The sequence below is a fragment of the Pristis pectinata genome, chromosome 11 (genome assembly GCF_009764475.1).
Source record: "Pristis pectinata isolate sPriPec2 chromosome 11, sPriPec2.1.pri, whole genome shotgun sequence".
Lineage (NCBI taxonomy): Eukaryota > Metazoa > Chordata > Chondrichthyes > Rhinopristiformes > Pristidae > Pristis > Pristis pectinata.
Window position 1 is genome coordinate 19765279 of NC_067415.1, and position 24145 is coordinate 19789423.

Below are 24145 nucleotides of genomic sequence, written 5' to 3' on the forward strand. Positions count from 1 at the left end.
TAGAAACATAGAAGTATTTTGGCATCAGGTTGCAGTTATTACTATAATACACAAGAACTAAACGTGAAACTATACTGCTATTACTCCTCACCGTTTCTTCTGTTGTGCTTTCTATTTTTACTTGGATGTACTCTAAAGAAGAAGAGGGATGTGGGCCTAACTCGAGCAAATGGGATTAGTGTAGATAGGAATCGCAGTCTGCATGGCAAGGTGGCATTAAGGGCCCATTTATGTGCTTTGTGTTTCTATGGCTCTATGATTCTGAACCACAACAAAGAAAATAATAACCTGCGCAAATGTGATACTTTTGCTTGAAGATCCTGACACAGCTTGTCATAGATTGTTTTTGTGGTGGAGATGCCTCAGTGTGTTAGAGGGCCTAGATTTCCAACATTGGGAAGGAGATTGAAGCAGTTGAGGGGCATATTTTTCTCCCTTGTTCCACTCTCACACACACTCTCTCTCTATTCTCACCCACTCTACGTGAGGTTCTTGCTGGCCAGCAAATCACTAAACTGAAAGGCCTTTAGAGAAGCCTGCATTTGCAGTGTGTTGGCAGAGGAAGTGAGTGGACCTTCATTCCCACATGGTCTTTCAAGGCAGCAGAACCAAAGGGGAGCATCCAGCAGTTTGATGGATTAAGGCCGGCTGGGTGGAAGTGAGATGAGGAGTCTCTGGTATCTGATTCTCTGTCCTAGAACCAGTCTGGTCCTTAGGTCTTTGGCCCAGTTTGGATCCTTGTCCAGACTGTTCCCTGTGAGTCCAATCGCCTTCAGGTCTCATGTCAGTCCCAGCATTGGATGGGTTCCGACCAATATCAGAGTGAGTGAGCTCCTTGGATCTTGGCTGAATAGTAGACCGGACAGGGTGATGGGACCCGGGGCAATGTCAGGGGATGTTAGGTTTTTTCTTTGACTCTGCAGCTACAGCCTCGTTCACAGCACTCTTCCCACTTACTATGCAGTCCAGGGTCTTGTGGTGTTTTTTAGGAGCTGGAGCTGGAGCTGGCCTATGGGTTCTCAGCCCTGCCCCCACAGCTTCAGCACTGAATTCATATGGGACTACCAATTTTCCTTTCAGGTTTGGGAAGTTCAATTATATTGGACTGATGGGGACCCTAGAAGGGCACCCAGTATCTGAGGCAACATGACGTGCTGAATGTGGCCCCATCAGCTGATGTTGTGTCCCCATTACCAAAAGGTCTTCTCTGGTGCTGTGAATTTCTGATACTATTGCCACAGTTCTGTCTGGCAAGAAGATCTATGCAAGAAGCAAGTTTGCTTTTGATTCAATATTGTATAGACCTGTGCTTGTGTTTGCATATTTCTCTAAATCCATTAACTAATGAAAGTGATTTTTTAAAAAATTGACATCACATAGTTTCTCTCTACCACACATGCATCCTGAATTAATTCAGTTATTTCTAGTGTCTTAGGTATTTTTGGCATACTAATATGGTTTTGAACACTTATATCAACTGCTTTACCGATATTTATCACATATATAACAAATTGGCCTGTTCTGTATTTTTCCATGTCATTCCCATTTCATTGTCTACAGAGCTGATTCAGGTGATCATGTACACTCTTCGATTTTGATTTCCTTTCAAATTTTATTACTTAATGAAAAATCACTTATTTTTCCCAGTTTCGCCGTATTGTTCCATTGGAATCTTTCCCCAAAAACTATTGTTAATGTATATTCTTGTTCTCCTTTTCCAGCATAAAGTTTTGATTGGAATAAAGTACCTGACTCACAAGCCATTACCTTTTAATTCAAACTTACTGTAATAAACTCCATAATTAAGCTATTCTTGAATTTACTGTGACCAATGCCATGGAACATCATTCAATGTATTATATCATTTTGCAGGTTACTGCACATTTGAAGTTGAAAATAAACACGGTCTTCAGGTTAAAGCAGAATTGGAACCAAGGGTCATAAGGTCTGAGTTTATTTTTATATGTATAAATTACTGTGCCCATATTTATAATGCAAATTGCTTTTGTAAATATGCACTACAGTTTCAACCTCCTAAATACAGACATAAGGGTACTGTTCCTGAGAACTGTCTGTAGGCCGATTTCTCCTTAAGTCAGAAATGTCCATTTTTTACAGTTACCCCTTTTGTATCACTGTACATACACTTGATAATTCTTTCATTTAATTGAATAATCGCTCTAGCACTACCCATTATTAAACGAATGGAATATATACTATATCCAGTCATTAATGAATAGCATAAAACATTATTATTACTAGCTTGAAAGATGTTTTAAAAATATATGGGAGAGTTTGCGTGAAGTTGGATTTCCCTAAGTCAGGTCATTCCTAACCTGGGGAGTCACTGTACTAGTATTGTAGAGCCTTCACTGGGAAGTCTTTACATTTTCAAGAAGCATTGCAAATTATAGTAGGAAAGTTTTTTATATATTGCCGGTTTGACTTATACAGAAAGATCAAGTGTAGTCTGCAAGTGAAAAAGAATTGGTGAGCCATGATGTGCAGGTGTGATTCAGTCCTCATGTTAAAAGTAATGAATTCTGCTCTTTATACTTCATACAATTGTTGAAAACTGACAATATACCATCACTACACTGAGTACCAGTTGTGATAGAACAGCCCTTCCCTAAAGCAGAGAATTAACATGGGCAGTTGGCATTTCAAAATGTGTCCAGGACTATTTAACGAGAAAGTTAATAGGAAGTGAGAGTCCAATGCATATACAAATACTTTGAATAATAAAATATAACGGAAAAGGGAGAGGTCAGGAAAAACAACCAAAGGCCTCTCTGAAATAGGAAGTGGAATAGCGAGTATTTTTAGACAGAAGGGAACTTGCAAGAGAAGTAGCCAAAGAACTAAGGTGTCGCAACCGAGCAAGTGGGCATCAGATTTAAAGTAGAAAGTGAAACTAAAAGAAATACATACTATGTGAGTGAAAGGTTCATGGAGGATATTACAACTGGTATTAAAATCCATTGTGGATCCATCTTAATTAACTCTATGATTAAAGTGTGATGCAGAGAAGTGATTTCAAGGCTTGAATAAATGCTGGGACATGTGTAAACTATTATTATTCACACTCACTGTTTATTTCTCATATTTCCTTTATTATATAGAAGGAGTACATTTGGCACATTAATTCTTTGCTAGCTTTCAGAGAATTTCCATCAGTCCTATTCCCTCATGTCCATTCCCCTTGATTCTTTTGACATCCCCCTGCACTAGGGACAAACTACAGGAGTCAATTAATCTAGTGGCACATCTTTGTAATGTGGGAGAAAGATCTAAAAATGCTGTAACATTCAGTTCAACATTCTGCAAATTCTACATTCCATTTGTAATTGATACAAATGGTTTATTTTGCTTTAGGTGGGTTTTAGCATTTATGGACTGGAACAATAAAATAACTTATGTTTAGTCTTTTCATGGTTAAACACTGTTCATGGTCCACAAGGAAAGTCAAAGAGACCAGCACAACATAGCTTTTTAGGCCTCTTCTGGCCAGACCCCTCTACACACTTCATTTGCCCTACAGAAAAATGCTACCAGATTCCCAAGTAGATGCTAAGTGAGAAATATTTGAGTCTCTTTTGCCACCCATAATTAAAGAAAGATTTCAAAGGCTCCTGAAGAGGTTCTTTCTCATGTATTTGAAGATCAGGTTAAAAGTGAAGGCTGTGGAAGGAGAACTGGTGAATTTCATTGGGTGAGTTTAGCTGAAAAACAATAAACACAGATGCTAGAAATATGAAATAAGAACAGAAACTGCTTGAAAATATTGAGGTTGGGCAGCATCTGAGGAGAGAGAAAAACAGTATTAATGTGTCAGGTCAATGACCCTTCTTCAGAATCTGGAAACAGTAGAAATCAAGAGTTAGTATTTCCCTTCTTGGGGTGTATAAAATTGTGGGTGACAGATACAGGTGACCCTTGCATTGCAGCAATTCAGTTGAAGGTAATTCGCCCTTATAGAATTAACAAATCACTACCAAAAAATAGAATATCACGATGCAGACTGTTTTCTTGGAATACAACCTCGCTGTAATGCAGGGGTCACCTGTGTATAATAAGGGGTGGGTGTTCAAGACTCATGAGAAATTTCTTCACCCAAAGGGCAATGAATATTTGGAATTCTGTACCCATAAGCTCTGTGGATGTTCAGTCGCCAAGTATATTCAAGCCAGGGATTGATAGATTTTTAAATATTAGGAGAATCAAGCTATATGGGTTTAGTGCAGAAAATTGGCAGAGCTAAAAGATCAACCATGATCTTACAGAATTGCAGAGTTATTACTGAATGGCCCACTCCAGTCATTTTGTGAGTTCTGAGCAAGTTTTAAGTTGCAGAGGAGAGGGAGGGCAAAGAGAACAAGAGTAATGACTGTGAAAGGGTTGAGACCAAGTGATATTGGTCTGGTTGAATATACTGTTGCTTGCCCATTATCTGTTGGGAATTGGTTTAATGGCCAGAGATTCTGATTTAGCAGTCTACATTATGTAATTAGGAGCTAAATTAGATCCATGTGAAAGGAAAGTTTTCCTACATGGCCAATAATGACTAACCATTTTTTACATCTCTTGAATCCATAACCATGAGCAAAATCAGTATTTTGATTTATGGGAGGCAATGTGTAAAGCGTGATGCACTCTCAGCAGAAATTGCAGGTTTAATCAAATGTGTAGACTTTGGTTTACTGTTAGATGTTACTGCTGTTGAAATTGGGAAATACAGTAGATTGATTATTGAGCATTCAACCTGTGATATTTGAAAGGCAGATATTTATTTCTTTTATTATGTTGCTGTGATCATGGATCTTGTAAACTTTCAGCCATGTTTTATTTTGTTTTGGACCAGAAGCAATGCATTCAGAGAAGTTTGATATCAGTAAGATGATTTGTGACCTTTGTTGAGGAACCCAATAAACTTATTACATTTTTGTAATTCTCAACTCAACCGTTTTGGTGAAATAATTATTGAGTATGATCTGAAATTATAATTAATTTTCACAGCATTGATTTCAATCCTTAGTTTCTGAAAATGGCATCCAATGCGGGGGAATATGTTTGTATTCTCATAGAAGCTCTTGCTTAAGTAGCCACTCCCTATGTGAATCTTGGACATGTCTGTTTCAGTTATGAGACCTTGCAGTGAAACTCAGCCACAATCACAATATTTTTCTCACTCATTATTTCCTCACTGTTTCCAATACTGGTAACGGAATATGCTAGCTGAATATATTGCTTTCCAAACTTGAGTACTGAATGCCTATGTAATAACTCGGGCTAATTCAGCGTAAAACAAGGGATTGAATTTGGAGTGTTCCAGTCTCTCTTATCAATGGTAATCCAAAAATCTTAATTTATCCATCACAATGAGTTGAGTTGATGACTATAGAGTCATAGAGTTCTACAGCACAGAAACAGACCCTTTGTCCCACTACTTCCATCTACATTAATCCCATTTGCCCCACTACATCCATATCCTTCTATGCCTTCTCTAAGTATCTATCTAAATGTCTCTTAAACATAGTGTATCTGACTCCATCACCTCCTCTGACAGTGAGTTCCAGATATCAACCACTCTGTAAAAAAAAAATTCCCTTCGAATCCCTTTTAAAATTCCTTCTCTCACTTTAAACCTATTATTGTGTTTCTGGTTACTTTGCCATGATTTTGATTTTTTAATATCAGATGTCAATATCAATTGGAATCATTGCAATGGTAATTAAACTAAAACCATTACATTAGAATTACGCAGATATTAGGTAATAATTCTTGTTTTTTTTAATAGGATCGTGAAACCTAGAGGGACTGTCATGGCAATAATACACTATTTCCACAGCAATTATACTCTCAGTGCAAAGCAGTTTTACTGATACAATTATCATACAAGTGCAGCCTGAAGCTGGAAAGACCCAACCCTAATGCCATAGTAAAGCAGTGGGCATCTCACCAAGAGAAGGAGTCTTCAGAGTTAGATCGCAACATCCAATTTGACTCTATTATTGTTCATTCATTTTGTATAATGACATTCATAAAATAATGCAGATTACCCTGAGACTTTTAATGAGGGAGCTACTACGTTTTGTTTCAAGACATAATTTGCAATGAAACCCAAAATAATTCAACTATCACTCAATTTGATTGTAGAAGGGTTGTCCAATGTGACATGCAGACTAGATTATTTGATTTTTTTTTTCTTAGTTATTTGGGACTGCCATGAAGCAGTATGTAAGCAGTTGAGAGGTTTTTAATATGGTTGCACATTAGTTGATTGTGCACTTTGTTACTTGAGATTCTTTGTTACCACCTTTGAAAGGTTTTATAGAGCCGATAAAATATGGAAAAAAAAACTTCCTCTCTTAAATACTCTTCTGAGGTTTAGATCTAGGCTGGTTGCCAGAAATCAAGATTTTTAAATATACTGAGGGAATATATGCAACAGAACCTTCATTCTCTTAAATACTCCACTTAGGAGGATTCTCTCTAACGTATCTTCCCTTGCCCACCTCTCCTGTCACCTTCAAAAGCCTCCTCAAAATATCATTGTTTATATCTGCCTTTTCAGTGGCCACAACTGTTCGATTCCCCTTTTTATTTTTGATTATTCTATCCTTTAACAGAGGCTGGAACATTTTCAGTATCTTTTAAAGACTCTATATTGCAGCAAGTTATTATTGAGAGCATTAAATTATTGTAATAATACAAGTTGCTTTCATTATGCAGAGAGTGGTAGGTGCCTGGAACCAGCTCCCAGGGATAGTGGTGGAAGCAGATACAATAGTGGTGGTTAATAGGCTGTTAGACTGATACATGAATGTGCAGGGAATGGAAGGATATGGATCATGTACAGGCAGAAGATATTTAGTTTATTTCAGCATTGTGTTCAGCACAGACATTGAGGGTTGAAGGGCCTGTTCCTGTGCTGTACTGTTCTATGTTCTATGTCCATTGCCTCAGGTAGTGTACCATAATCATCTTGGGTGGGTGAAATTTTTACATTTGCTACTCATATAATCTGAAGAATATTTTAAATCTTCAATCTTGTGTGGCAGTAGAATATAAAGGTCAAAAATTGTCATTCCCCAGTGGTAGAGATTAATATGAAAAAATGTATTTGGCATACAAGATCAAAATTTACAGATACCAAGAAATTAAATTCAAAAACCCTCTCTGACTGGTAGCAGAGTGGTGTACTTTTCATTATTACAAAGGTGAGTAAGTTATTACATTTTTTGTATTTGATTGAACCACTTCTTGTTCTCAGAAAACTCCTCTGGCCTCTGCCCTCATTGCACTGAGTCCTGTTTTTAGTTATACCTAGGATGCTATATATACTTCTGAGGTGTAATGGTAGTAATTACAGTAGTGTGTAGTAGAAACCTTGCATTGCTGTTTGCATAGATGATATAATTTATGAAATGAAACAAATATTGAATGGTGGCAATTCACAGGAACACTTGTATACTGAACCTTTTGAAAGTGCTGCTTTTAAATATGTGTCCTAAGTATCAATGTTCTGAGAGTATTCAAGCATTGGACAATGGTAGCCAACAGAGATGCTGCAGATTACTAATGACACACTTCAAATATTTTTCTGAACCACCAGCAGCTAGCTACTACAGTAGCCCTCCTACTCAAAGTACCACAGGTATAAAATATACAGTATAATCTGGTAGTTTCATGATGAGCATTAATTATATGGGAAATTTAATTCCAGATTTATTTAATTGCCTGAATTTAAATCCCTCGGCTTCTGTGGTTAGGATTGAAACTCCTATCTCCAGACAAATATTCTGGATCTCCAGCTGCCAGTCTAATCACTTAACCACAGTAGGGAATGCTGGTTGGCAGTTGCATTCCTCATAGTGGTAGTGTAGTGGTTAAGTTATGAGCATGTATGTAGAGATCTAGGCAATTTATATGGAGGCAGAAGTTTCAATCCTAGCAAGGTAGTTGAAGAACTCAAAATCAGGCAGTTAAGTAAATATGGAATTAAAATTGTAGTATCAGTAGTGCAAACCGTAAAACTATTCAATTGTCATAAAAACCCATTTGGTTCATTAATATCCTTGGGGAAGGAACTTTGCCAACCTTACCCAGTCTGATCTTACTCCTGATTCAAAAAATGGGCATGTCTCTGAAATGGGCCAGCAAGCCACTCAATTTAGGAGGCAGTTAGGGATGGAAAATAAGCCTTGGCCTTTGCAGTGTTGTCAGCAATACCAGTCAGGTGGTCAGCCATATAACCATTGAGTTTTATTATTGAGATTAAAATGGGAGAGCAGGCAGAGTGAAACTAGCCTTCATTTTTCCCCTCCAAGATGCTTAATGCAGGCACTATTTCTAACCAGTACAACTACTTAGAAAAGACAACACCAATATCATAATTTGCAGAAATTATCCATTTATTCCACTCCCAGTTCTGATCATAGGTCTGTTGATTCAATTGGCATAAACTCTTTTTTCCCGCTAGTGTATGCTTCAAACTGTATAGCTTGCATATAATATTCCTGATGCAATGCAAATTTATAAAATCCAGAAGAAGGAAATCTACACATACAATTAAATTAAAGGTGTCACTTTTGCCTGCAGTAGCAATCTCACTTCAAAATATTTTGGCATCAAGCCTTGTGCTAAAGACTTGAGTGCATAATCTGGGCTGACACTTCAGTGCATCATGAGAGATTGCTGCAAGTCAGAGATGTTGTCACTTTGATAAGAAATTAAACAGCAGGCCTATTGGTTCTCTGAGATGGATGTAATCGATGTCATTATAGCATTTTCTTGGTTTACTGACCAATACTCTTTGCTTAACCAAGATTAAACAAATGATCTGGTATTTATTTGCAACCCTTTGTGTTGCTTTGCTGTGAAGCAAATTGCCACTGCATTTTCTTATCTTCTTCTTAGGCAATCCATCAGGATCTGACTTTAAATGTACTTTATTGGCTGCAAAGCAGTTTAAACCATTCTGAGATTTAGGTCCATCTTTTTGTAACTACAGATTTTTTAGTTTTTGCATTAATTGCGAATGGGAGTCATCCACAAAATGTTAGTTTAAGGCCCCTACTGTCAACTTAAGCAGGCCACCAGTCCAGTGCTTGACCACACGCGTGCATCATGGATCTGCCTGTATCACACACAATAGTTCACAGTTGAATGAGATTAATCTTGTCAATGGATCAGTCAAAGAATTGTGGGGAATTAGCCCATCTTTAATATATTTAATTTAAAATATATGGACTTCTGACAAAACCAAGTATTAAAACAAATACTACAAGTGGCTTGCAGGAAACAATTCCAACAGTTCTGAGCCTTCATTGTATTTTTTGTAATTTCACCAAAAAAATCTGGATCATTTATTCAACTGCTAATAGGACATCACACAAGGTTGGCAGAATTATCTATGGTTCATTAAGTAAAACTGCCATCTCTGAGGCAGGAGATTACATCTTCAAATCCAATTCCAAAGCCTTGATCACAAATCTAGGTTGGCACTCTGGTGTGGTAAAAACAGAGTGCTACACAGTTGGCTATCCTGTTTCTTGGATGAGTTGCTTAATCAAGGGTCTCACTGCTCTCTCAGGCAGATGTAAATGATCCATTGCATTATTTAGAATGGCACAGGTGTTTACTCTGGTGTTCTGGCCAATATTTTTCTCTCAACCAAACATAAACACATCACCATCTAAAGATTTTACTGTTTGTGGGAACTTGCTGTGCACAATTGACTTCCATGTCTCTTACATTGCAGTGACTTCATTTCATAAATACTTCATTGACTGTAAACAGCTTTGTGAGGTCATGAAAGATATACAAATGCAAATCTTTCTATCACATTGAAGCATGAAGTATTGTGAGTGAATGGCCTGTGATTCACCACTTCATGTTCACTGCAGCGGGACAAGGCCCAGTAAATTTTTCCCCACTATGTCCTTCTCTAGGGTCTATCCTCTTATAACTACATTCGAATAAACCAAATGGGCTCAACTATGATACTTTCCTCATATGGCACACCCCCATCAGTATGCAGACCATATTGTGCATTGTACCAGAGATGTAGTGTAGGAGACTTGATGGAGATGGACATCAGCAATGGTAGAAGCCATGAGAGTATGGTGATGCCAATAACTTTAATGAGAATGAATAGCTGGATTTGTGTGCAGAAGAGGGGGTGAAATCATGGGAAAATAAAAGTGCATTGGGAAGATGGTTATAACCTACTAATTGGAGCATTTGACTCTAGCATATTGAGTGCTTTGTGAGAAGCTTTCTTCAATTAAATTAAGATATGTTAATCTTTAAATCCAAGTGATATCAACAATGGTTTTGCAATTTATCTTTGGCACCATGAGTTTTCCTTTCCTCCCTGAACTTGGTAGGGAAAGCAAAGCAAATAAGCAATAGTAACAGAAGCTATAACTGTGAAAAATGCAGATAGATAGTCTATGCTTTGTAGATTAGAAATGAAATTCAGTTTGGAGACATGACCCAGTAGATCAGTATCATAGGCAATTACGTCATTACTGCTATGGACATCAGATAAGAACCAAGAGGATCACCAGCAGCAGGTGAAGCAGTAGGAGTGAGACCTACATTAACAATAGCCTGTTGGTCATCTGCATAAATGAGTAGATAAAGGGTTCAGTTCATAGGAAGTCTTGGATAATCTTCTCTAAAATATTAGGATACCAGTGCCCAAAGAGACGTAAGAAATGTTTACAGTCTGTTTGAACTGACATCTTCCAAACTTAAACTGGACCAGTGGTTGCAAAAGTTATTGTTGCTTGCTTTTATTTTGGGCCTTCACTGCCTTGACAGAGGAAGTTACAGGATCTAGTTGTAAGGAAAGCACACATGCATGAGGGAGGTCAGTCACTCTTCCATTGTCAGGGCTAGTAAACATCTCAGCTTCATCAGCAATGTAGTCAATCATGAGGTCTGCTGCTGCTCCCTTTTGGCTCCCAAAAAATGCCGTGTACCGTTGATTGAATGCAGTGACAATTAAGTCTCCCGTGGATCATCCAAGAATGCTTGTCAACCTTCAGCTTCAATGTGCAATCATAAAAAGGTATTTATGTGGGTAAGTGCAAGGTTCCTGAACATATACTGAATGGCAGTGCACCATGTATGTTCTTCAAGCTATGTAAAACATGGGTTTCCTCCGGGTGCTGCGGTTTCCTTCCACATTCCAAAGACGTATGGGTTAGGAAGTTGTGGGCATGCTATGTTGGTGCTGGAAGCATGGTGACACTTGCAGGCTGCCCCCAGAACACTCTACACAAAAGATGCATTTCACTGTGTGTTTCAATGTACATGTGACTAATAAAGATATCATCATCATCAGACTTGCATGCTCGTAATTAGGACTCCAGAGACATCCACTTTTATGTGGCTGATGAAATCTCTCAAACAGGAGGTAAAATGGCAGGAATATTACCATAAATGTTCTTCAATATAGCACCGTTGAATCTTTATATCCACCTGGGAGAGTAGACATAACCTTGGTTTAAAATTGCATCTGTAAGATGGCACTCTAATGGTTCAGCAGTCCCTCAGCACTGCATCATCATGTTGGCCTGGATTTTTGTGCTCACATTTCTGGAAATAACAATATTGATCCATGACATTCTAACTTGGGTGGAAGTGCTTGGCAAAGTGATCTGGACCAGCTGGGAAAACAGGTTGAAAAATGGCAGATGGAATTTAATGCAGGCAAGTGTGAGGTGTTGCACTTTGGGAGGACGAACCAGGGTAAGACTTGCACAGTGAATGGTAGGGCACTGAGGTGTGTGGTAGAATAAAGGGACCTGGGATACAGATCCATAATTCTTTGAAAGTGGTATCAGAGGTAGATAGGGTCATAAAGAGAGCTTTTGGCACATTGGCCTTCATAAATCAGGGCATTGTGTATAGGAGTTGGGATGTTATGTTGAAGATATTGGTGAGGCCAAATTTAGAGTATTGCGCGCAGTTCTGGTCACCTACCCACAGCAAAGATACTAATAAGCTTGAAAGAGTGCAGAGAAAATTTATACAGATGTTGCTGGGACTTGAGGACCTGAGTTATAGGTTGAACAGGTCCCTGGAGCGCAGGAGAATGAAGGAAGATCTTATAAAAGTATATAAAATTATGAGGGGTATAGATAGGGTGAATGCATGCTGGCTTTTCCTCCTCAGGTTGGGTGAGACTAGAATTAGAGGTCATAGGTTTAGGGTGCAAGGTGAAATATTTAAGGCGAATCTGAGGGGGAACTACTTCACTCAGAGGGTGCTATGAGTGTGGAGTGAGCTGTCAGCAGAAAAAGTGGATACGAGTTCAGTTGTAACATTGGAGAGAAGTTTGGATGGATGCATGAATGAGAGAGGTATGGAGGGCTATGGTCCGGGTGCAGGTTGATGGGACTAGGCAGAAAACCAGGCCGGCATGTCCTGGATGGGCTGAAGGGCCTGTTTCTGTGCTGTAGTGCTCTATGACTCTATGCTATCATCTGAGCGATAGGCAGGAGATAAATATTTTAACAGTTTGTAACATACCCATTTTCCTTGTGATTCCACACACAGCTATTGTGGATATGAGGTATGTGTGTCTTGAGGTGGGCAACTGGAGATTCTCAAATAATAAGGGCAGTGAATTGCAGTACCATATATTGCAGTGTCTAGTGTTTAACATAATTCCATTTCCACTTTCAACCCCAAGCACTGACCTGCATTGTTAATCTTGTGTGCAAGTATATAAAGTAATGTGAATCACATTTGAAATATGCACTTAACATGAATAGCAGACTTGGAGAGAGAGATTGCACAGCTGCACCATGACTAAACCTGGGCCCAAGGCCAAATCCGAACAGCATTCTGCAAAATGGGTATTGCGGTATACAATGCTGGATAGATTTTCATGTATGTAGCATCAACGAGTGAAATATTTTTTTGCACAAAGGCATGAAACATCCACTCTTGTTTAATTGAGTTCTAATATTTGTAGATATGCATTCATTATGTTTTTATCGTTAACTTTTCTGTTGTAATTATTTTTCTCATGTCTTTTTTTCCATTCTCCTTTGCCAAATAACAATGTGTTGATATTCTCCCCAGTCACTAGGGCAAACATGTCTAGTCTATGGATGTCTGTGTAAATGTAATTAATTTAGCTCTTTGGCTGGTTTATCAGAAGTTCAGTTCAGTACAGTGCAAGCAATGTTGAGTTTAATTGCTAACTTTTATGGGCTGACCCAGACTTCAGTCCAGCTCCAATGCCGGATAAAATAATGGCCCTGATGATGAGCAATGTCGACAGTACCTTTTCCCAGAGATACCGCTTTGCCAATGTTATGTAACGCAGGATATGAAAATCACAGCCCAGTCTTGATAAACATGTCTCTTCTCATGTAGTTATTTGTTTGCTCCTTAACATTCTTTGAATATTTTTTGAAAATCAAGCTATTTGGCTTGGCCAATGATCCCTCTTCTAGTTACCTCAGGAAGTGATTCAGCCTCCAACGATACTTAACAAATGTAAGCTGCCTTATACAGTATATTCATAACAAGGGAAATGAATTATTGGCACAGATAGAAAGAAGTGGGTGTGACTCAACATCCATTACAGAGGTTATTATAAAGTGACCAAGACTGGGAATTAAATATTCCTGGATACTTCTGGACGAGAGAGGCAAATGTAAACATAGGTGTGCAGTCATGATATTAAAGAATGAGCTAAAGGCATTGGAGAGAAAGGATCTTAGCTCAGAAAATCAAGAAGTAGAATCAGTTTGGGTGGAACCAAGAAACAGTAAGGGGCAGAGAACATTGGTGAGAGTTGTAAGTGGGCCTCAAACAGTAATGGTAATGCAGGGTGTAATGTAAAGCAAGAAGTTAGAGATGCATGGTACAAGGTTAATGCAATAATCAAGGGCTTTAATTGGCTCTTAAATTGTATAAACAAAATTAGCAGTAATACTATTGGCATTAAATGGAACATTTTTCAGTGTTAAAGGCCTTATATAACTGTTGGAAAAAAATAGAAATTTTTAACTCTCTCCTTTAACCTTGAAGACATGACTGTCTCGTCAGCACATTGCGGCCTAGCTCAAGCAACCATCAAATAAATGCGTCAAGGCTTTGAGTTTTGACAAACTATTTGACTGAGGAAGCTATCACAAACCATTTGTGAGCTAGCTAGGGAAAGGAAGTTGTTGAAAGCTGGAATGCTGTGAAACCCTGATGTCTCAATAGTATTCTTCAGTAAGAAAAATGATATTTCATCACATCGTGTGGTTAATGCTTGAAGCCCTCTAAAGTGGCCTAGCAAACACACAAGGGAAGGCCCATTGCCTTGTTAGTGATACCCACACAGTGCCTTGAGGTGCCTGCTGTAGGTGGTCCAAGTCTAGGAAGCATTTAAGAAGGCATTGATTACTGCTGCCAGGTAAACCATGAGTCTTGTGCCAGCTTTGTGCTCTTGATCTTCAGACCTGCTTGTCCTGAATTGACCAAAGGCTGTGCTGGCACACTGAAGGGAATGGTGAATGTCATCAGTGTCTGCTTCATTGGAACTTAGCTCCCAAGGTATGTAAAGTTGTGCTTATTTTCCAGAGTCGTGTGGTGAACTTTTATCGTTGGAGGGCTGTGTTATACAGCAGGCCATGATTGGTAGAGATAAGATACCTTTATTAGTCACATGTACATTGAAACACACAGTGAAATGCAGCTCTACGTAGAATGTTCTGGGGGCAGCCTGCAAGTGTTGCCACGCTAACATAGCGTGCCCAACTTCCTAACCCGTACGTCTTTGGAATGTGGAAGGAAACCAGAGCACCCGGAGGACACCCACGCAGTCACAGGGAGAATGTACAAACTCTTTACAGTGGCTGGAATTGAACCCAGGTCGCTGGCACTGTAATGGCATTACGCTAACCACAACACTACCATGCCTGACCTTTGTCTTGCGAATGTTGATTATAAGGCCTATCCTTATAATCCATCAGTGAACAAGTCAGTGATGGCTTGGAGCTCAGCTTCTGAGCACATACAAACACAGTGCATTAATATGTCCTTGTCACCTTATACTTGTATTATTCTATTACTGAGGTTAATTTTCCATGCACAATTGGTTTTGTTGATAGAATGGCATTATGTTTCTTTGCTGTCTCTAAACACCTTTTCTCATGGCACAAATTGTGCCTTTTGTATTTATTTATATTCATTGTTTCCCGGGGTTTCTACTATGCTGGTCTATGGTAACTATTCTGCTAACACTTTCATTAACCAACAGCATTTCCTTGGGCGATGGTGCAAAACCTAGGCAGGGAGATCAGATATACTAATGTAAACCTCTGAGGGTCTGTCTCAAAATATGTGTTTTATTTTTGCGATCCACACTGACATTTTTAGTCATATTTAAAGACACAAATGCCAGAGTTATTGCTGCTTTGCCCAATACCCCAGTTGATTTGCTTGCTGCATCTTTGGTATTCCTCTCCTATTCCTACAAGTACAATCACAATCTTGTACTCACTAGAACTGTACCTGCCTTACAGTGAAGACCCAAGTCTACCAGTACAGTGTACCTGCATCTGGGGCTGGATATGTTCCTGGATGTGGATGGGATCAGTAGATTATACTGGACCTGACCTGGTCTACTGTCTTTATTCTCTGACATCTAGGTCCCTAGTCTTGGGTTTGGACCTTTGTAGCATTGGTTGGGCTCTAAGGATGGTGACAGTGAGCTGGACAGACCCATCCGATGGGCAACATATTGTTATCACAGCATTAGGATGGCCATACCTCCTCAGTTTCCAGGGATAGTCCTAAGATGAGGTACTCTATCCCTAAACAATGAATGTTCCTAAAATTATCCCTGAGAGATGTGAAAGTTCATGGATGTTGCCAGGATCCTCCTCAACATCCATCTTCTTTCTCCCTCGCTGAGTCTGCAGTTGCGCTGCTGGTCACCCCGTCCCATCTCCTGCTGTCAGTGCCCCATCTTGAATGCAAGCACAAGAGCAAAAGCACAACTAACTTGCCAATATCCACTACTGCGGGTCACTCCCTTGTCTCCAGCTCTTCTGCTGTAAAGCAGGAGCACCAGGAAGAAAGGGGGAAAGTAAGGGGAAGAGAGGAAGGGAAAAGGAAGAAGCAGAGGGAGAGGATCGGAAGAGTGAGGAGTGAGGGTAGGAAGGGATGTAGAGAAGGTAGAAAAAAGGGGGGATGGCAGGAATGGAGAGAGGTTGGAAGAATTGGGGGTGGGGAGGGCTCACTCTGATTAGTTGTGACCTCTCCTGCTCTATCCCTTGAAGATGAAACATTTTCCTTCTGCACAATTCAAAAAATATTGGTGTTCCATTATTGTTTTATAGTGCAATTAAAACCACAAATAACATGTTCTATTTGAACTTCTTTGCAGCCAGCTTCAGGAATTCTGCCTGTTGAATGCAATTGTTTCCTGACCCCCGGTAGTTTCATAATATTAGGATTGTGTCCGTCACATCATTACCAGTCACATCACCAATTGCAAAGACAGAATGGATTTGGCTTATTGTATTTCTGTTTCTGGTTGACATATAAGCAATAGAAATTTTTCACTTACATTCCATTCATCACATATTGCCTATAAGTGACTTAACCAATATTGGAAAAAGGTGACATAATTCCATCCTTATGTAAATTAGTATTGCAAATGCACAATCCTGCTACATAAGGGTGGTTCTCCTCTGAATGACCTACAGAGATCCCTGTGGGACCAGTTACTATTACACCCCAGTTCACATTCATTTAATTATTGGTAGCAAATAGTGATAACACAATTCCCAAGCAGGATGGGGACAATTGGATAATTCCTGTCAATAAAAAAAACATTGGTTGCTTTGATATAAATGACTTGAGTTGGATTTTATGCACATAAATTTTACTTAACTATCATCTACTCTCTGAATATTTATTTGCATTTATCCTGCTTTCATTGAAAGGAATTGCTCTCATTTCTCATCAGCTTTACTTTCTCTGCACTTTAAATACTCTATTTTCTGAGTAAGTTCCTTTTAGTTTGCTGTATTATCTGCTATGAGCCGGTTATCCTCTTGCCCCCCAAATTCATTGGCTAGGAAATTCCAATTAAAAGCTTACAGATTTTTCAAGAACTTTCAGCTTCTGCTCTGTAAATGGGTGAAAAATTGGGGCTTCTACTTCACTGATTCTTGGTCCTACAGCAACTATGTTGCGCAGTTTCACTTCTCATGGAGTTTGGCATTGAAGCGTAATCTTTTGTCAATTTTCCAGCACCTAGACTGCCAAATAGAGGACAACCAGCCAATGAGTCCAGATGGTTCACCAGTCAGTGGAAGATAAAGGCCATAGGCAAGCAAAGTAAAATATACAAGAAGCATTGTGTATTATTATTTGCTATTTGGTTCTGCAAAACCCATTTGAATTTATCATTACTCTCAAGAACAACTCTAATAAAAATTGGGGTAAAAAATTGAATCCATTGGATAGCCCTTGTGCACAAATTTAGTTAGCTTCTTAACTTTCCTCTACATCCATGAGTCCTATTGGTTATAAAACTAAATTGGCTCTTTTAACAGCAACTAGTCTCTTCTGTTCAATTTTAATAGTGTTCCATAAATGTACTCTACCATTTGCTAGATTAACTGTTCTACATTCCCTTGTTCAATGTTCATTCTTCAGTCTTAAGGCATGACTTTTTATATTTGAATTACCTAGATATTTTAATTGGAGCTTCATCTAATATATTTATAATGCTAGTGTCATCCACAATCTTGAGGGATTATGTGCAAAATAATTACAATGGTAGGATGTATCCCAACTGCTATAGGCATCTATAAGTTATTTGATTCTTTGGCTTGGTTTGTGACCTCTTGCATGTGTTACTAATTCCCAGTTTTAGTGGATATGGATCTTGTCCAAAACTGCAGACTGATATAAAAAATACATCTAATTCAGCTGCAACACCCTGATTTCTATCCAGTGTTTCCCTCAAAAAGCCAACTGGTCTTGTATTCTACTTTCTTTGGATATGGATAATCAATTTGTTATCTTTTCTTGCTATTATCTCAAATCTGTCTCCTCGTTTTGCTGGAAATATGCTTCCAGTGCTTTACTTAAATGGCCAATTTTTCATTTGTATCATTGTCAGTACTGTGACTAAGTTTATCAACTACCCAAGTTAAGTTCATCTAGGTTAGCCAAGAGCTAGGGTTTAAGGGATTCAATAAATTCAGTTAGCATGAATTAGTAGAAAAATGATGAACTGACTAGAATAAATGTTGCTGACGTTTGCACAATTCCATTGGCCACAAATTCAAATTTCTTCCATTGTAAGCCTTTTTTAAAAATAATTTCAGTTACAAAGTACAATATTGTCTTTATTTGAATATCAAAGGTGAATACAAAGAGAAATAACATTTATTAGCATAGTGTCTTTCACTTCAACAGGATGTTATGCAGTCAATTATGTACTTTTGAAATGTTACGATATAGGAGTCCAAGCAGCTAGTTTGTACATTTCAAAGCCCCACAAATAGGAAAGAACAATGACTCATTTGCTTTGGATGAAGGATGGGTGACAAGTGGAAGTCCTTTGCTTGTCTTATTAGTGCCATGGGATCTATTGTATTAGCTGGAGAAGGAAGGCATTTGGATCTTGGGTGTCACCTCCAAGGCAGCACTGGAATATCGGTCTAGGTTATGTGCTCAGTCTTGGGTCTTCTGAAACATGTTGAAATAGGTAAAACTAAGAGTGTTGCTTTCAAATCCATGTGGTATGTAGATGTCAGAGAGTGACTACTAAACACCAAAATTGCATGGTTGATGTGCCATTTTTAGACCACATGTGGATTATTGGAATGATTTGTTTTCAGCTAGCACTATTATTTTCTCCTTGTATGAACCCACTATTAATTCCTTGCACGTTCTCAGACACCTTTGCATATGATATGCAGTCTTGGAAGAGAGCCACTAAAAAAGAGGCAAGCAATCTGTGTTTATTCTCTTCTATTTTGTATGCAGTAAAGTCATCTGTTCATCAGAAATCTTCACATTGAAAGGTACACAGAACCTCTCAGCAAAATATAGAGCGTATAAAAGTTGGGGTCTCCAATGAGACTACTGGCTTTGTACTGAAGAGCCTCATCAATGGCATTTTATTAATTTAAACTTGCCTAATGTGTGATTATCTGTTTATATTTAGCTCTCTACCCAGACGCACTGCTGAACACAACCTCCACCTGGTATCTTACTATAATTCTAATTAAAACAATAAAACATCACCGCTAGTTCCCAATCTTCTTTACCCATTACATTTGCTACTTGCCCTTATTCCTTGTGAATTGCAATTTTTTGTTATATATTTTATACTGGATTTCTAAGAACTTACAAATATATATTTTTTATGAAGCCATTAAGTACAGTACAGTGCTAACGAGAATGCATTCATATGTAAGGTTCTTGGTTCCATAATATGTTTATGTTTAAGGCAATATGATCTTGGTGTCTGGAAGTTAACTTAGGTCCCTGACAGAGTATTCTATCTACTGAAGTTCAGGCTGTCAATAACCTTCATTTATATAGTGCCTTTAACATAATAAAACATGTTAAGGCACTTTACCAATGTGGACTAATTAAATTGCCCTTTATTGTTGGTACTCTGCTGATGCAAATGGGTTTTCCTGCATGGTCAGATTTTAATTAATGTGCTTCATTTGATAATCCTTAGGTTGGGGATTTCAGTTAGACCTCATGCCTGAGGCAAGGAAAAGCCTAACACTTGGGGCCTGGAGGAACATTCTTGTTCCTTTTGGGATTGCAAAGGATTTTGCTGGCTGCCTCTCGGTTATTTTTGCTGTCTTTTGTTTCGCTTTTGCCTCAGCCTGCTGGGTGACCTTTGGTTGTACATGAATTTTGATGGCAATAGTAAATGTACATGTTGCTCTTTAATGGTGTCTCATCCCTTGAGGTTTACTATTGGCTTTCTTAACTTCAAGTGAGACTTTTTGACTATTGCTCTAAATTGCAGTAATGCTGCCACTTCTTCAGCTATATAAATCAGCAGAGGAACTGGGAAGTATCTGGGCTTTTTTCTCCTGACATCTCCAAGAGATGTAGCATTCCAGTCAGTGACATTTTATGTTAAATCTACAGCCAATGGCTTGTAAAATCATGGAATCATAACACACAAGATGGCATTTCAGCCCATGGAACCACTCTCAGGCTTTACAAGATCAGACTGCATTCCCATTCCACAACTCTTTCTCTTCAGCCCTGCAAGTTCTTCTCCCTCAGTGTTTAACCAATTTCCTTATGAACGGTATGATTAAATCTACGTTCACCACCCTTTCAGTTCTGTGAATGCTAAACTGCTTGCTGCATAAAAAAAGCTTTTACATTTGCCAGTCCCCTTAAATCTGTGCCCTCTGATCCTCAACCCTTCTGCCAGTGGAAGTAATTTCTCTTTGTCCATTTTAACTGGACCAGTCATGATTTGTGACATTGACATATAAAGCAGTGATTCCTATTGATCCTTGGGGAGCACCTTTACAAACCTTCCACCAACCTGAAAAACAACTGTTTGCCTTGATTGAGCCACTGTCATTCATTATGACAGTTTGGCTCCACCCCTTGCATGATAGAGTGTGTTCATCCAGAAATACGGTCCAAATTGTGTCTTTTACTAAACAGCTGCTGTATAAGTGATTGCTTCTTTGTTGTTGCCAATACTGTGATGTCTGTCTTGTAATTAAGCATAGGACAAGCTTCACTACACTGGGTAGTCCTAGCACGTTGTTGTTTTAGATCTGCGAGGAATTCTGCAGCAATTGCCAGTGTAGTATTTGCCAAAGTCAATGATCACTGTTCTGACATAAATATTTGAAATGACATGTAGACAGACTCTGCTGATGTTTACATTAGAAAATGATGTTCCACTCACCTTTAGTGTTCTCTATGCATAAGATTGACTATATTAGGAAAAACATGTCATGTGCCAGAGATTACAGCAGATACATTCACATACACATTGGATATTAAGCAGAACAGCGGAAAGTATATATAATTAGAATTGTGGAAATACAGTGAATCCATTTTGTTTTTCCTTTGTAAAGTAATCATATGGCAAATTTTGGTAAGGGAGAGTGTTGAAGTAATGCCAATTCCTGTAAAACTGTGTACTGAGGGAGAGGGGAAAATTGCTGGGCTGTATACATTTATGTAACTATATATTGTATCTTCAAATATAAAAAAACTCATACTAAACATAACTAAATAATACACTGTAAGAAAAAATAATGAAATTGAAATTGTTCTGTTACTGATGTGTTCCCATTCATAGCACGTTACTTAGGATTTTAGAAAATTTATCAGCTTCTTGGTTGTTATCCTGACTTCAGTGCAATGTTTGCAATATGAAAAATAATAAACACCACAATGCTAAATATTCACACTAGGAACTGAGTAAAGATTTATTTCCCCCTACGTTCTTGTCAGGAAGTATAACTACAAAAGCACCATACATAAAAGCCACCATAACATTGAGTGCACTGGTACCCCACTTAGTGATACCCTACATAGCTCTGATTTGTCATAGTCCAAACACTCACAAGTGTGTACCCATATTTATTTTAAAAAAGCATCTGCTTGCACTCTGTGTGGCTGTGCTAGCAGCTGGTGTGAATTCCTGTCCTCTATTGGCATTCTTGCAACAATGGTGATCTCATTGCTGCACAGCTGGGTGTGGAGTAAATCACTGAGGCAATGTTATAGAGGCTGCCAAGGAGGGCTGGTTTTGAGCAGGCTGGGACAAGTGTGCAGCTACTCAGCACTGAGAGGCAGGGCTCAGGTTATACTGTTGCAAGCACAATGAGTGCAAACCATTGGCTGGACACTAGTTAATAGTTGCTTTATGTGTTGACAGATCACCTGGATCCCGCAGTCTCTTAGATACCATGGATCCTATTGCCGCCCCATTCCTTGTTTGGCTGTACAGTTCGCCCTGGGCTAGAGATTTCTCAATGATAACAAGCTCAATGGCAAGTGACCACTTTGAGCATGTCATTGCCCGGCACTTGAGTGGCATGTATATTATTTTCTATTTAGCAGCACATGCCTAAATGGTGTCTAGGTCTTGCTGCATGTAGGTATGGACTGCTTTATTTTCTGAGGACCTGCAAATGGAATTGAGCATTGCGTAGTCAACAGCAATCATTCCCACTTCTGACCTTGTGATGGAAAGAAAGTCATTGATAAAACATGGTTGAAGATTGTTGACCAAAAGCTTTTGTTAGAGATATTGGAGGGAGATATTAAGAGGGGTGGCAAATTGGCTATTAAAAAAGATGGCATTCAAGGAGGCTCTGAAAGGGGGGGGAGAGGCAGGTGACTTTACATTTAGAACTTGGGAATGAAGGATCTAGGTGATTAAAGGTGCAACCATTACTAATGGGGGAAATGGAGTGGTATTGGTGGCAAGAGTGGGGGGAAGCATGCTGAGCAAATTGCTCCATCAGCAGTCAGAATCAGAGAAACAGAAGGTTCAATGGTATGGGGGAGGTGTGGTGATGGGACAATGGTTTTGATTATATGGCTGGAGTAGGTTGCACAGATAGAGATATGTTAAGATCCAAAGTGATACAAACTCAATTTTTAAAATTTGAAGCTTTGGGGTACTGTAAACTAATGCAGGAATTATAGATGAGAAGACTTTTGTTCATGGCAGATCTGGCTAAGGCAGTTTTAGTGAGTTGAGGATTATGGAGAATGAGAGACAGGCTAGGAGAATATTGGGATTGAGTCAGAAAATGGCAAAGGCATGGATGAAGGTTTCAGTGAAAGATCAGAAAAGTTGGCTACGTTCATTGAGCATTCTTAAGGATTTACATTAAATCTGAGTAAAATCCAAACAAAAAAGCTAAGCAGCACTAGTAGAGAAAGCTTCTGATTTCAGGCATTATATGCACTAACTGGGGATGTAATTTGTCAATGTTGCAACATAAAGTGGGCAGGTAGAAGTCACAAGTTAATGTGTGAAACATCCTCACCTATGTGTGAGAAGTCCTGACCTGTGTCCACACAAGGTGAAGGAGTGGCTGGGAAAGTACGGATAAAAATTTCAACAGCAGGAGCACATGGAGGCTGTGTGCAAGGGTGTGATGAAAGGTGCAAGGGTCCTTGTCACGTTTCATCCCCAGCAGCTACGTAACAGAGGATTCTCTGATCTACGGGCTGTTCCCGGGGACACACACAGAGAAGGACATCAACTGCTGCTGGAAGGTCATCAACTCGGTGAAGGACGCCCTTTGGTCTGCTCGAAACTTGTTGGTCTCCCAGCACTGTGAGATGCCCGTAGGGGAATGCTGCTGACTGTCACATTCCAGGCTGCAGGAGTATGTGCTGAGGGACGCACTGAAGCTGGGTACAGCCAACGCAAGGGCTCGGTGGGGAAGGATGACAGTTTAGGGTTCTTTTGCCACTGGAGAGGGAGGGGCAGGGTCAGGCGAGGAAGCCCCTTAAATATCGTAAATATGGGATTGGGGTATCACCCCAGGGAGCCACACAAGTGGCATTGGTGCTGTAGGTTTTATAAAAAGTAACACTAATGATGGATCTGTATACGAATGTAAAGGTTTGCACTGTTTTATTATTGTATATAGTTTGTTTTTTATGAATAAAGTTTATTTTGGATAAAAAAAGAGCAGAAGGACTGCACAACATCCCAACAATTCACCTGTGAGCAAGTCCTGCAAAGGACTCTTCATAACCCATAAAACTGGAATGGAAATAAGTTATCATCGACCCCGAGGAATTGCCAAGAAAGGAGAGTTATCTAGGGACCTTCAATCTTAACTTCTCCTGCTGCCTGTTTCACTTTTTTATGGATCCACCAAAAGCTTTTCTCACTACTTTGTTCTCTGCCTTGCTGCTAATTTTGATCCTTCTCCTGTCATCCCTTTGAATCCATGCTGCCCATGATCAATTGGCTTATTTCAGACATTTTCTACATCAGTTATTTGCCGAAAGATTTGAAAATTAAAGCATGAGATGAGGTCAAAATGGGTGAATGGTACACCTGCTGTGTCAGACTTAGCAAGGCTTGTTAAGAGATGTCATTAATTCAGATTGTCATATTCAG

General features: G+C 39.1%; 1 protein-coding gene across 7 annotated transcripts in view; it reads left to right on the top strand.

The window, feature by feature from the left end:
• The window catches only part of LOC127576058 (F-box-like/WD repeat-containing protein TBL1X), a 286475-nt gene that overhangs the window by 164310 nt on the left and 98020 nt on the right, over nt 1-24145 (top strand). For 2 of the 7 annotated variants that reach the window (XM_052026394.1, XM_052026396.1), the window contains one exon: nt 1873-1945. The exons of 4 other annotated variants lie outside the window; for them this stretch is intronic. The gene's annotated coding sequence lies outside the window, so the exon portion shown is untranslated. Of the gene's footprint in view, nt 1-1872; nt 1946-14407; nt 14575-24145 lie in introns of those variants that run through there. One more of the 7 variants, XM_052026397.1, reaches the window with a different exon arrangement.